Source organism: Felis catus, chromosome C2 (genome assembly GCF_018350175.1).
Source record: "Felis catus isolate Fca126 chromosome C2, F.catus_Fca126_mat1.0, whole genome shotgun sequence".
In the NCBI taxonomy this organism is placed as follows: domain Eukaryota; kingdom Metazoa; phylum Chordata; class Mammalia; order Carnivora; family Felidae; genus Felis; species Felis catus.
In genome coordinates, this window is record NC_058376.1 from 69,546,614 (window position 1) to 69,561,638 (window position 15,025).

General features: G+C 46.4%; 1 protein-coding gene and 1 pseudogene across 25 annotated transcripts in view; both read left to right on the plus strand.

The window, feature by feature from the left end:
- KALRN (kalirin RhoGEF kinase) overlaps nt 1-15,025 on the plus strand; it is a 708,823-nt gene that overhangs the window by 132,386 nt on the left and 561,412 nt on the right. The window lies entirely within an intron of this gene.
- On the plus strand, nt 1,148-13,915 carry LOC123379973 (annotated as a pseudogene).

A 15,025-nucleotide genomic window follows, 5' to 3' on the forward strand; every position in this document is an offset into this window, starting at 1 on the left:
TAAGTGAAATAAGTCAGAGAAAGACAAATACCATATGATTTCACTAATATGTGGAATTTAAGAAACAAAATAAACAAGCAAAGGGGAAGAAAAAGAGAGAGAGGCAACCCAAGAAACAGACTGCTAACTATAGAGAATAAACTGATGGTTACCAGAGAGGAGGTGGGTAGGAGGATGGGTTAAATAGGTGATGGGGATTAACGAGTGCACTTGTGATGAGCGCTGGGTGTTGTATGGAAGTGTTGAGTCACTATATTGTACCCCTGAAACTAATATTACACTGTATGTTAACTAACTGGAATTTAAATAAAAACTTAAAAAAAGAATTTATGCCTTTGAAGTATACAGTGTTTTAAATTACTCAATTCTTTTCATCATTCATGTATTCTGTCCATTAATATTTAAGTATTTTTCTGTATGTGCAGGTCTATGGTAAGTGCTAGGAAGACAGCAATGACTAAGGCCAACTCCATGCCATTAAGAAGTGCTTATTGATGTGTCTCATTCTGACTTTTGTCAAGGTTTTCATTATACCTATAGTCAAAATGATCAGTGGAATAAAATCAATTAACGAAAAGAGAAAACCACAAGACTGGAATGTTGACACATACATGCTTTCAACTAATGCTACATTTGTTTAACTGATGACTACTCTTTGCCCCTCTTTCCACTAGTTACTTTATGTTTTTTTTTAATTTTTTAAAAAAATGTTTATTTATTTTTGAAGGAGACAGAAACAGAGAATGAGCGGGAGAAGAGCAGAGAGAGAGGGAGGCACAGAATCCAAAGCAGGCTCCAGGCTCTGAGCTGTCAGCACAGAGCCTGATGCGGGGCTCAAACTCACAAACTGTGAGATCATGACCTGAGCCAAAGTCGGAGCTTAACTGACTAGAGCCACCCAGGTGGCCCTACTTTTTGTATGTTAAAAGATGTTTGTCTTGGGGGTGCCTGGGTGGCTCAGTCTGTTAAGCGTCTGACTCTTGATTTCAGCTCAAGTCATGATCTCATAGATGGTGAATTTGAGCCCTGCATCAGGCTCTGTGCTGACAGTGTGGAGCCTGCTTGGGATTCTCTGTCTCCCTTTCTCTCTGCCCTTCCCCTGCTCGCTCGCTCTCGCTCTCTCTCTCTCTCTCTCTCTCTCTCTCTCTCCCTCTCCCTCTCCCTCTCCCTCTCCCTCTCCCTGTTAAAATAAAGACATAAACATTTAAGAAAATAGATTTTTTAAAAAAGATATTTGTGTCTGAAAAAGATGTGTTTCTTACAAAGGTTATTTAGTTATCAGACACTATTGAGGACAGAAGCCTGTGGTGAAATGAACTTTTGGGCTGAGAATGGAAGTCTCAGCCCAATCCTGTTTTTCTGATTGGCCATTTAAAAGTGGTAGTTTTACCTTTGCTCCATCCAGAAGAAAGGTATTCCTTATGAGTTGACAATATAAGGAAAAATAAATGAAAATTTAAACCAAGTGATAAGATGTCATTGGTCCCTCAGGATTGAATAAGTCTATAGATTCCTGACAAATATTGATTTGGGTCCCCAAAAGATACCTGGATAAACAGCTTGACAGAGGGGAACATTATGATCCAAGAACCCTGGTATTGTGCCCCTACTCAGATGCTGTCTCTGCCCTCTTCAACTGGCCCTGAAGGGTTCTGGGGTCTAGAGTCACCTCATGGGCCTGACCCTCCTGTGCCTGTTCCTTGTCCCTTACCCTACTCCCCAATGCTAGCTGCCCTGTCAACATGGTTACACCTCTACACAGCAACAGAATCAGCTTTCCAATCCAGAAAAGCCATGAAGGTGTTCTTGGTCACTTGCACTTGACATCTAGAGAGCCAAGCCAGAAACTATGAATTGAGAAATTGAGGACTGTAGAATGCTGATGAGCAAAATTGTGCACAGCCTTATCTGTCTGCTTATGTGAGAGTGTTTCTAAGAAAGTCCCTAAAGTCTCTGTCACTCAGACAGCTTTTGTTTGAGTGAGAGAGTCAAGCCATACTCAGGAGCAATAGCTGAATCATGTCCCAGCATCATAGTGGTGTGGAAAGCCACTTAGATAGGCTGGCCCTGTTTATAGACTCTAAAGGTCCCGTGTTTCTTCCTGCTCATGTCCTTTGTTCTGTTAGAGGTCAAAACACTCTCCATCACTGTTCCACTGTTCTGCCTGAAGTCTTACCTGCTCTAAGGACCAGCTGAAAACTCATCCACTCTGCCTGCACATGCCAGTCCATAGCTACTCCTTCTTAGATTTAGTGATCACCACAGATACATTCTTTAAGTTTGGCATATTCTGTACTGTTTGGGAATATGTCTTGTCTTGGCCACTATACCTGGTGGTAAAGTGTGGCATGGGTAGCATGCTCTGCTTCAATCATTTGGGTAATGGCATCAAGAGAAAGTAGCTGGAGAAGCAGCAGAAGGAAAGCTGGAGTAGCTTTCCTTCTCAGAAAGTGGTGGTGGGCTGAGGTCAGGGGAGGAAGGGATAAGGTATAACTTGACCTAGTCCCAAGAGAAAAGTAGACATTGCAGTCATCACCTTCAATCACCCATTTACTCTATCACCATGGCCCTATGGGCAGAACTATTTCCCTCTTCATTTTCGTTCCCTTAAGACTTGCTTTCCCCTGCAGGGCCAAGGCCGTTACTGATGTTTGTTTTAACCTCATTTATCTGTGAAAGAGATTGGTTGCATAAAGTGAGAGGAAGAAGGCAGGTGACACCATTCCATGTGATTTACTCTAGAGCCCTGCCCCATCAAAGGAAGCCTTGTTGGTTTTCTTTGTGACTTCCAGAATGTCTAGCTCAGTGACATAAAATATGTGCTTTGTAAGTATGTGTTGATTGTTTGAGTAACATTTGCCAAGCTACATAAAACGAATGAAATGAATAATAACTCATTTATTTATGGGGCAACTTTCACCATTCAGAAGATAGAAATAGCCTTATAGCAGCAAAGAAGCCCATGCACATTGAGACCAGAACTTATTGACTTATGACTGTGTAAATTAAAGTTCCTGATTGAGCCATCTTCAATATTTCTTAGAACAGAAACTAAAGGGAGGTGCTATGACTTGCTGGTATGTTAGTGATGTCTACCCAGGAAGGAGGAGACAGTGAAATTCCTAGATATTTAATATGGGGGCAGACATCTCTCTGTACATCTCAGTATGGTCTGGCAAGGGTTAGGTGGTTTACTCTGTTCAAGAAGTAAAATTGTTTGAATATTCAAAAAAACTGCTTGAAGAATAAAGTCAGGAAATCTACCTGGGATACCTGGTTTCCCAGTGAGACTTTAAAGAAAAGTCTTTACCAATAATACCAAGTGTTGGTGAGGATGTGGAGCTCCTGGAACTCTCTTTGCTGGTAGAGTGTATATTGGTGCAATAACTGGGAAAAAATTTAGGTGGTATCTATTATGTATCTCCCCATGACCCTACAATTCTGTGCCTGGATATGCTCAACAGGTATGAGGGTTTCTCTTCATTATAATATGTACAAGAATATTCATTATCAGCTTTATTCATAACAGCCCCAAACTGTAAACAACCATAATGTTTCTATATGCAGTAGAATGGCTAAATACATTGTTGTGTATTGATGCAACAGAATGTTATACAGCAACCAGAAAGAGCACTCTATTGGCATACTAACAGCATGAAGGAATCTTACCAACAGAATGTTGAGCAAACAAGCCAGATATAAAAGTATACATACTCTACTCATTTATATTAAGTTTAAGAACAAGCAAACCTGTTGTGTGGGGTAGAGGTCAGATAAAGATTAGTCTTGATTGGAAGGGGGAGTGAGGGAACATTTGGGTAGTTGTAAATGTTGTAAATTATTGTCTGGATGGTGGTGACATCAGTGCATACATATGCAAAGATTTACCCAGCTCTTAAGATTTGTACACTTTGCTGTGTTCAAGTTATACTTTAATAAAAGAAAAAGAAAAGGGAGAAAGAAAAAGGAGCTGTTACTAAAGTATGACACTGAGTAGTTTGCCCCAGACCTCTGTATCTTTATTTATTGGCAGGTTATCAGTGTCCTTATGGCTCTTGCCTCTGAAGCTTCTGGTGAAGTTTAGCTTCTTACTCCTGTTCTCAACTTGCTCTGGAAAGAGTTCAGGTCTGGGAGTCAGGAGGCTTCTGCTATAGTCTCTCTACCCCTCCTGCCAGCTGTTTACTTATGGGTAGGATCACCAGGGAAGTCTATGAAAGAGGCATCTCAATGCCTCCTTCACCAAAACCCACAGAGTTTGGTGAAATCATGTTAGGTACAACATGTTAAAGAGTTTTAGGAAAAATCAAAAATCAAAAGCGTCACCCAAATACCAAGATGATTATTATACTTGAACTTGATGAAGTTGATAGCAGCTACTGATTTTAATCATATGAAATGCTGCCATTAAAGACCATGTTGTGACTTCAGACAATTGGGCAGTGATTTATGAATCATTTTGGTGCTCAGCCCAAGGCAGTCAGTTGCACATGAGGGTGACTTGTGTGTAGGGAAATGCGGTGATTACAGAAGCAGCTATTGCCACAAGGCCTGGGGGTCCTCCAGGCGACACACTGGTCAGCATCAGGGGTTCAGGATGATGTTCTTTTCAAAGTGAAGGCTTTGGAACCAATGTAGCTAGGTGAACAGTGCTCTACTCAGACAATCCAGTCTAGTTCTGGCTATTCTACCAAATGGCTGTGTGACAGAGGCAGTCCCTTCACTTCCCTGGCCCTTAGTTTTCTTATATATAAAATGGGACACTAGATGTCTTAGGTTCTAGAGCTTTAACTTCCTGTGTGTCTTCCTCATACAGCTAACTCTCAGTTATTTCTGTACATGTATTATGTGGTCAACTTTAAATCCTGAACTGACTTTCTCTTTTCATGTGGCTGTTTTCTGTCTATCCTAGTCTTTGTGTTCAGGAAAGGCAGATTCATGTTTGAACAAATAGATCTTTCATAACTCAGCTGTGAACAATCATGTTGTCTCCTACCAATTATTCTGGATTATTGATTATCCATCATTTTGATCACCCAGTATCTTTCTGCCATTAGTGCAGGTGACTAAGTGCTGCTGAATGACACCACTCTGTCCCTGTCCCTCCTGCTTCCCTCTGCTCCATTGGATTCCTAGCCTGGCATGCCTTGATGAGGAAAGCTGAGCATTGGTAATGTTCTGGGTTTGGCCACGTTTTCCTAAGGATCGTGAGGGCAGCTCCGTCAGTGCTTCCAGGGCCTGAGGTCTGGCACCTGAGCCAGTGACAGTACTGGTGTGAGGAAGTTGAAGCCAGGGAGGAGAGACCTGCCAGGGCTGGGGAGGTGAGCACTGAGGTGTAGCACGACATGCTTATGGGCTTCTTGCCCAGCCTGAGCTTTTTAAGGCTGAATGAAAATGCAGAGCCAAGGAGAAAATCTCTCATTCTCCCCAGGCCAGGCTGGGCAGAGGTCTTATTCTGCACGTGGCAGGACCTGGGGAAGGAAGAGGAGGGGTGATGGGGCCAGGAGAGGGTGACTTGGCAGTGTCTGGGAAGGAATCAGGCCCTAGTATTATTGCTCAGGGAACTGGAGAAAAGCTACGTGGCACCTTTATTTTTCCTGTTCCTTCATGACCGTTTCTGCAGGGATTTTTCTTCCTGTCTCTCATGTTCCAGATTCTTCTGTGGGGGTTCTGTGGGTCAGGGGCAGGAAACTAGGCCAGGCCTTGGCCTCTGAAGACACTGTTTTTTCCCTGGCAGCACCCCCCTCTTTGGAGAATAGTCCTGATTCCTGCTCTTGGGGTGTCTAAGCCCTTTTCTCTGAAGTTCTCTGAAGTGCCTTCTTTTCTCTGTGTTGCCTCCACCACTCCCTTATTTGGTGTGAGAGTTTGCTTTCTGAAGCCCCTCCTAGATGATGGCATACTGACACTTCCCTGCCCACTCCCAGCTGAAGTGGTACTCACTTCAAAGCAGGCCCCCAGTGGGGACTAAGGCCACTGATTCCACCTATGACCAAATCCTTTGGGTTCTGCATTCTTGAACTGTTTTGCAATGTGGTGGTGCAGATTTCTTTTTTTCTAAATTATCCATAACAGTGACAAAACCTTGTTTTTTAATGTTAATATGATTTTTGGAAAAAGCCCAGCTTCATTTGGGGAAATCTAGAGGAATAGGAAACCAAATCTGGGCAAGCTGAGTGATAGTGGTTTTAGTATTAGAAAAAAAAAAAAAAAAAAAAGCAAGGTTTGCCTGTGAAGTAATGATGCAATTTACTTATTGTTTATTTAAAAATGACAGTGAAGGTTACTCTCAAGAAGAGACCAAAAAATGTTTTTAGCATCTACTGGGATAAGCATAGAGCCCAGGGGGGGGCAACTACAAGGAAGTCCCCATTTTTCTGTTCAGTTTGGGTCAGGGGTTGCTTATGGGTGTGCAGCATCATACAAGGCCAGGGCACTCTCTGTGACTGCAGACACACTCCTGTGCCTTGTGGGGAGGGACTAATTTGGGGCTACTGCCAAGTCCCCTATAAATCCGAATTCAGATGTTGCTGGGGAGGGAGACTGAATGAGAGGATCTGTGTCAGAGAGGACCGCCTGATGTGGACAAAGCTCACCCCAAGCCAGTGGACCTGCATAGAACCACAGGCAAAAAAAGCTTGAGAGAAGTGGGAATAGGTCAATGTGTTCCTTATGTAATTCAAGTGGCCTTTGTCAAGCTGTCTTAAAGAGCTGTTCTTTGAAAGAGTTGGGACTGTTAGAGCCGGGGTCTGGGCTATGACCAGACAGTCTGGTTCCCAATGACTCAGGCTGTTTTTCAAAACAGTGACCGAAGACATGGGGGAAGTTGAGATGGCTGCTGGAGAGAACTCTCGCCCAAAGCTGTGAACAACCAGGTTTTTCTTTCGTGGGTGGGGTCCTCGATGGTGAACTGATGTCGGGGACATTCTAAATACCTCTATCCAGTTGCTGAGCTCAGAGTCGGCAAGGGGTCTATTCTGGGGTAGGGGGTAGAGCTGATGCAGATGGATCATCTACTGTGTACCAGGCATTTATATACATCATCTCAGGTAAGCTGGACATTATGATCCCCAATTACAGATGAGGAAACAGAGCTACATATAGTAAAGCCACTTCCTATGATCTCCTCACTGCCTTCTCCCTTCTCATTGCACTCTTGTTCAATCTAAGTGTTCTGCATGTTGCATTATGATTATTTTTCCACTCACAGCGATTCTAATGGAATTGGTTTAGGGTGGGGCCAGGATTTGGTATTATTTTAAAAGCTCTCTAGGTGATTTTCATGTGCAGCCAGGGATGAGAACTGCTGGTCTAGATCATAGATTTTTCATTTTTATGTATCCCCAGGATCTAGATCAAATTTGAGTGTGTTTCAGAATGAGTTGGAGAGTTTGTTAAAACACAAGTTGCTGGCCCCATTCTCAGAGTTTCTGATTCAGCAGGTCTGAGGTTGACCCAAGAATGTGCGTTTCTAACAAGTTTCCAGGCATTGCTGCTGCTGCTGCTGATAGTGGTGGTCTAAGGACTAATTCTGTAAGAGCCCCTGATCCCTTGGAACAAGTGTATGCACTCACTGGGTGCTGATTGAATTGGGTACACACCAAGTTGTCCAAGGATTTGAACCCTGGCTTGATTGGTAGCAAAGCCTGCCCTCTTACTATGATTCTAGGCCTACCGTCAGGGAACCTGGAAGGACAAATGAGGTGGCCCTGGTGTCTGCTTTACCTCTGAGAGGAGGGTAGAATGCAGCAGTCTTTAGAGTCTCCTCACAGGGAGAGACAATACCAGTTTCTTGCCAGAAAGCCTAGTGGCTGTTGCATGTTCAGAAATTCCGAGTGGAGGTTCGAGGCAACTAAGAGGTCCTAAAGTCCTAAGCCAGGACACAGATTGCTGATGCAAGGTGTGACCTGACAAAAGATGGTCACAGATGTGCACATCCCAGAGTGTTTGTTATACAGGGCTTGTGGAATCTGCTTTAACAAATTCCACCTTGTTTGTGCTCCACAGGAAATTCAGAAGATGGTTTAGTGATGTCAGAGGTTGAGGAGTGGGGTCCTGAGCCATCCTGAGTAGGGGAAAGGTTTGTTGGGGTAGAGCAGCTGTGACAGTATGGGTAACTGGAACTGGAAAGGATGTTTCAGGCCAGAGCAGGAATATGGTGTTTAGAAGAGGGGGAGGAGAGGTATGTCGGCAAATGCAGCAGAAGATGTGGGGAGTTCCCTTCTCCTTCTGGAGGGATGTCTTGGACACCTGGAGACTTACGTTACCAGGTTTTGTTGAACAATGAATGATTTTTAAAAATCCACCCTAAAACAAATCTTCATTTAGTGCTTGCTAGGTGCACAGCATTGTTCTAAATGCTGTGTGGGGCCTCCAAAAAATAAATAATAAAATGCGGAGTATGATATGTCACATAATTGGTGCAGATGGGTCTTCAAGAATTGGGGAAGGAGTCCTTTGGGCTGTGCGCCTGTGGAAGGCTTTGGGAAGGCTGAGTCCACTGGTCCTGCAGGCTGAGTGAGTGTGAGATGGGCAGTGATAATAGACAGAGTGACGTTGGGGTGTGGCTCCTAATGTGTGAGTAGCTTAGGCTAGGTATAATGGAGATTTGTGGGGAGTGATGGTGAGGATGTGGATGGCAAGGGGAAATGAATGTAAGATCCTTGTTCTGGATTGTTGTTCTATCCCACCCTCAAAGCATGAGAACTGGGACGCTTGGGGACCCTCCTGGGGCCCCCTAACTTTGACAGTAGGGCTGCTGGTACTGACTACTTCTTAGAAGAGTTTCTCCAAGGAGTCCTCACACACAAAATTTCATCTTTTTGGTTTTCCAGAAATTTTGGAGTTGGAGGGAGGACAGGAAAGCTCCCCTCTACTACTTTTTACAGTTGGGAGGACTGGGATTTAGGGAAGGGAATGGGCAAAAATATGATGCTCTGGGTGTGGGTTGGATGCAGGGGATGGATGAGATGGACATGTGAATGGAATGCTGTTAGCTTAGGGCAGGGGTGAAGGGCACAGTCTTCCTGGAATAGCACTGGGACGTGGACGCTTGATTCTAGCATTGTTTCTTATGTAATTTGTATTTTAGTGGGTCTGGGAAGAACTATGGAAAATAAGAGAGGTCAGAATGGCGGTGATGTGGGGACCATGGGGCCGGCCATGGCTACAAACCTGAGCCAGAGTGGGCTGGTGATGCAGGAGGCCTACATGTGAGTGGTCACCAAGAAGTTCCCGACTGACTGGGCTGTCTTTACCTATGAGGGTAACAGCAATGACATCCATGTGGCTGGCACTGGCGAGGGGGGCCTGGAGGAGATGGTGGAGGAGCTCAACAGCGGGAAGGTGATATATGCCTTCTGCAGGGTGAAGGACCCCAACTCTGGCTTGCCCAAATTTGTCCTCATCAACTGAACAGGCGAGGGTGTGAATGATGTGCAGGAGCATGCGCCAACCATGTCAGCACTGTGGCCAGCTTTCTGAAGGGGGCCCATGTGACAGTCAATGTGAGGGCCAAGGAGGACATGGAGCCTGAGTGCATAATACACAAGATAGCCAGGGCCTCAGGTGCCAACTGCGCCTTCCATGGGGAGAGTTGCCATTTCCAGGACATGGGCTCCCAGGCCCCTGTGGGCTCTGTGTACCAGAAGATCAATGCCATGTCTTATATCTGAGCCAGCAAAGACAGCTTCTGGGCAAAGCAGAGGAGGAAGAGGAGGAGGAAGAGGAGGAGAAGGAGGAAGAGGAGGAGGAGGAGGAAGAGGAGGAGGAGGAGGAAGAGGAGGAGGAGGAGGAGGAGGAGACAACTCACAGGCTGGAGAAGTGGCGGGAAGAGGAGAAGTGGCCAGCCACTGGAGCAGGAGCACCAGGAGCAGGAGCTGTGTGAGGCCTCCCTCCAGGAGCAGTGCTATCGGGAGGAACAAGGCGGTGAGGCTGGACCCCAGGGGAAATGTGAGCAGCAGGAAGTAGTTTCAAGGAGTAGAGAGGAACAGGAGCCTGTGTGTAAGCAGCCAGCACATGCATGGAGGATTTTCAAGCAGAAGGAAAGGCCATGTCCACCACGTCTGTCTCTAGCCCCCAGCCAGGTGAACTGAGGAGTCCCTTCCTGCAGAAGCAGCTCACCCAACCAGAGACCCACCTTGGCAAAGGGCTGACCCAAGCCTCATCAAGGCCCAGGGTAGATCTCCATTAGGAGTCAGTACCTAGCACTCTGCTGTGTCTGGTACAGACGGAAGACGCCCCAATGCTGCAGCACTAAGATGGTGGCTCTGAGCATGTGGACCATGGGGCTGGATGGAAAAAGGCTCTGTGCTCAGACCCTATATGACTACCAGGCAGCCAAGGACGCTGAGATCTCCTTCAACCCTGAGAACCTCATCATGGGCATTGAGGTGATCATTGAGCGCTGGTAGCATGGCTTTGGGCCAGATAGCCACTTTGCATATTTCCTGCCTACTCTGGAGCTCATTGGGTGAGGACCCTCCACTGCTGGATGCACCAAGGCCATCCTTCCTTTCTCCGCCCAGATGTGCTTCACTTATGGCTGGGAGAGGTGGTGTTCATGGTGTAAGAGCCATAGACACTTCTCCAGGAATGGAGGAGTCTTGTCTTCCCAAAGAAGATAAGCCCTTGGGCTTTCTCAGTCTCAGTGGCTCAGCCTCTGTCTTTCTAAATGCAGCATTACCCTGCTGATTCCCAAACATGCTCTGGTAGCTCCCAGGGCCTGATCAGCCTGGCCTTTGACCCCAGCAGAAGACATTGAACCAAGCCCTGCCCATGACCAGCCCTTCAGTGACCTCTGCCTGAGGAGAATGGCACTGCCAAGCCTGGGCAGGGGCATTTGCCTTTTCTTTCTTTTCCTCTGGACTCTAAAGGGTGTTGGCTATGGCTGTTAGTGACCCTGGGAACCGTGAACTTAGTAGAGTTTATGCCTGAAGTCAGAGTCGGTCGTGAAAGTTTGGGCAACAGTAGATCATCTTTCTGGATCCTGCTTTGTGCTCCCGGTCCTCTCTCCCATTGCCTGGGCTGTGGTCTGTGAGCAGTGGGGACAAGGGTGACCAAGCCTCCATCTGTGTATATGAAAGAAGCTATGAAAACATCAGCAAACATGTATCTTTTTGTGTGGCGAACCCTCTTCTGCTGGCCCTAGTGTGTGCTCTCAACTGATGTTGGCTCAGGAAAAGTAACCAGAGTGCTTATGCCTGCTGTCTTGCCTATTTCTCTCCCAGCCCACCTGTGTCTGCTTTCAGAGTAAGAATTGCCCTACACAGGCCCAGAGGTAATTTGCCCTGTTGTGACCTGAATGCCCATGTGTGGAAACAAACTCTTTTCCTGGGTGTCTGTGATGTGTTTGTGTGCACACAGGTACCCTCAGACCTTGGGCCAACCACTAGCCATCTGAAAGAGGCATAAACATTAAGATGTAGGGGGAAAAAAGAAGGAAAAAGAAGAGAGGGGAGGTCAGAGCAGCTCCAGGCAGAGCATATGTTTCCAACATCTCTTAGTGGCCCCAGCAGGCTGGCATCTCAGGGTTCGCAGGGCCTGTCCTAGTACTGTGGTTTCAGGAGTGCCCTCCCCCAACCAAAGTTCATGCTGCTTCCACCCTTCCAGCCTTCCCTGGGCCTCCATGCCCACCTCTGGGCCCAGTGAGAGCTAAACATTTAATCAGAACTGCAACGTCCTCTCTCCCTGCTGGATTGTCCATTAGACAGTGACTTAGCTGGTCTGGAGGAACCCCCTTGTGCCACTCCCCCTGCTAAAACCAGTCATGGCTCCCCTAACTTTGAAGTCTGCCAGATCTGACTAAAGGAGGAGGGGGAGGTGTTTGTGCTCTACTCCACCAGGGGTATCATCCGTGAGTATTTATACCAGAGAGGAGTGTTCTGTTGCCTTGGCAACTTTCTTGCATGGGTTCTGGTGCTCAGAATATCTGACAAATCTCAGTGTTTCACACTCAATGGGCAGAGATGGAGGAGCAGATGAAAGGGTGAATCTCAGTGATCAGGGCCAGGGCCAAAGATATAAAGGGTGGCTAAGATAGCAAATGTCAGAAACTGCTGAGGTCACAGAGGTATCCTCCAGTTCCTCCCTGTCTGCCATCTCTCCTTCCACCTTTTCCCCTGTAGTTACATCTCTCCCTTCGGTGATGCCCCTGAGGCCTCTTAGTTCTATGTATCATTCAGTCACTGGCATGAACAGGGGGTGCCCTCATGGGCAGAGTGTCCTGCTGGGTGCTGAAGGGAAGTGGTAGGTACAGAGGGAGGAAGAATCAAGGTCCAATGTGTGGCTTTTCACCATTGCTTTGGTCCTTAGAGAGCTCCCACTTGGTGGGAGAGAGCATGGCATCATTGCCATGGCATTTCTGCTGGAAGGAAAGGGAAGACAGTGGGGTAATGAGGCCCAAAGTTTAGGAGTGTGGTGTTCTCTGATGTTGTTCTCTGATGTTTGTGTCATGGTACATATAATCAGATGTGGGATGGCAGAAATAGTTCATTGCAGAGATAGTTGGTGCATCTCGGGCAAGGCCAGGGTCAGGGAGGATGCTAGAGGGCCTGCAGTAGGAGGGTCTGGGGAAGCTGGCTCTGACGAGGAGAGTCCCTGTGTATCAGAGAAGCTCTCTCCTCTCAGATTCCATCCACGGGACCTTTTCCTGTGATTATGCAGTCCTCTATAAGAATGCCTCCTTAGATATAGGAGACCAGAATACTGAGGAGGCAAAGGGCCATGAGGTTGATAGCACCCTTTTAGGTTGTTCTTTGGAGAAAATATGCTGAATAGGTGTTTGTGTGTCTAAGTCCAAGTGTCAATGTTGAATAAGTGGAGCTTCCTCAGAAATACAACCAAGATCTGTACCTTCTGTGGCTTCCTATGATGGGATCCTTCTGATCCATAATTTGGCCAGCATTTGAAATGCATAATTGTCTCTATTACATCTGTAATTTATTATGTACCAGCCATATGCTAGGCTCTGTATGGTAGAGACTCTTTGGAGTGACTCTTTCCTGCTTTGCTGAGAACTGCTGGGCTATGGCTCCTCTGACTTGTTAGGAACAAGGGAGTGAGTGCAGAGAGGAGCAAGGCAGAGCCTGGGTCTCAGTGAGAAGGAAAGTGAGAGTGGTCACACCAAGGTGCCTGGGATTCCCTCACACAGGGGTTTCAAGGAAGGTGTGGGCATTGGCTTTTAATCTGCTGAGGAGGTAGGTAGGTAGAACCCTGGGGTTTGAATGTTAGGACATCAGGGGTCATCTTTGAAGGAACAGTTTCAGGAGAGTAGTGGGGGCAAGGAAAGCATAGCTGAGAATTTTTGCATTATCTGGGAGTGCTTCCTGGCTCCAACCTCATTCTCTCCTGGTGTCCCGTGATCCCTTTTATTTTGGTTCTGTGGGCAGTGGAGATGGCTTTTCTATGGTGCTTTGCTGCCTTTCTGCTACTGGGAAGTGCAGGGAGGTACTGTCTTGCTGACTCTCATTTTATACCCTCAGGGTCCCACATTGTCACCTGGTACTTCCAGCCAGCAGGTTATCTCTTTTATGACCCCTCTCATTCAGTGATCAAGGTAGATCCTGGTGAAGCTGTGAGCTTGCTCTTTTAGGTCCCTTTGCCCTCTGGTTTCTAGCTCACTTCAGTCTCCCCAAATAGGATCAGTGATCCAGCTCCAAAATGACCCCTTCCTCCTCTCCAAAGCATCAGAATTCTTGCTCTCTCAAGCAGCTAATAAATTCATGTATGTTTTGCAACTTATGATGGACTGGTAATAGCTCAATGGGCTTTCTTCATGGGAGAATTTGATATTTAAAAGAAGAATGTTAAACTGAGGAAGTAGATCTCTAATGGTAGAATTTCAATTGCCATTGACAATCAGGTGGAGTTGATATTTTGGGAACCCTGAGCTGTATTTACAGAAAAGCAGTTATATCCGCCCCCCCCCCCCCCCCCCCCCGCTTTAAGTCTGTCAGATTTTATCATGAGGATGGAATTTAGTTCATGGTTCCCCAAACCCAGCTCCAGGGGAAAGATGCAACATTTGGCAGGTGGAAGAGGAAATTGACATTTTTTGTGCTATCTCAGAGCGTATAACTAATTGGGTCTTCTGAGTAGTATTAATGGAAAAACTATATCATTGACAGCTGGATGGGAATGAAAAGGCCTGCTCTCAGGTGGAGCTGAAGGGAACTAACATTTAACTCATGCCATCTGTATGCCCTACATTATGCCAGGTACCTGACACTAAGACACTTGTCTTATTTACTTTTCAGACAGGGTGGACAGCCAGCCCATGTACACTTAAGTGGAGCAACTGTCATTTGTCCCCACATTGTTCTGACTCCAGAGTCTTATCCCATGTCTGTATACCAAAATGCTGGACAAGGTTCCCTGTGATCTTCTGTTCCTGGCAAGGCTGTGATCCCTCACTAGAGCACAGAAAGAAGTCCTTCTTGGGGAGGGAAGTGTACTAGATTCTTCTGGGCTTGACCCTGTTTGGGGGCCTCTCTTGCTCTATTGATGGGAATAATTAAATGTTGGCTCAGGGATTCTGTTTCCATTCTCTTCTCTTATCAGGACATACAGTTCCTAACTCACTGAGCAGCTGAGTTGCCTTCCCTGGGGGCTTAGGGAGCAGCCGAGGGCTGTCTCACTCTGGGTGAATGGTGACCCCTCATGCCCTCCCCCCAGCTTCAGGTTTCCTTTTCCTGAGTTTGTGATTCATCATTTTTTCACTTGAATATCTTAGAGGAACCTTAGGCAGAATGTCTAATGGGGAACTGATCAACCTGATCATCACCCTTTCCCCCAATTTTATTTTTTGCTAGGCTTCTCTAGTTCTGAATATGGGACTCTGATTCTCTTGGTTTGAAGTTAGATTACTTTTGATTCCCTCTTCTCCTGTTCCCCAGTCACAAGGACTTTCATGTTCATCCTTGAGATAATTGGGAGACTAGTCCTTGCTTGCCATCCTCAGCACCATCCCCTAGTTGGGACCCTTCTCGTCCCATGCCTATCAGTCCCCTTCTCTGGCTCTCTGAGCACTGCT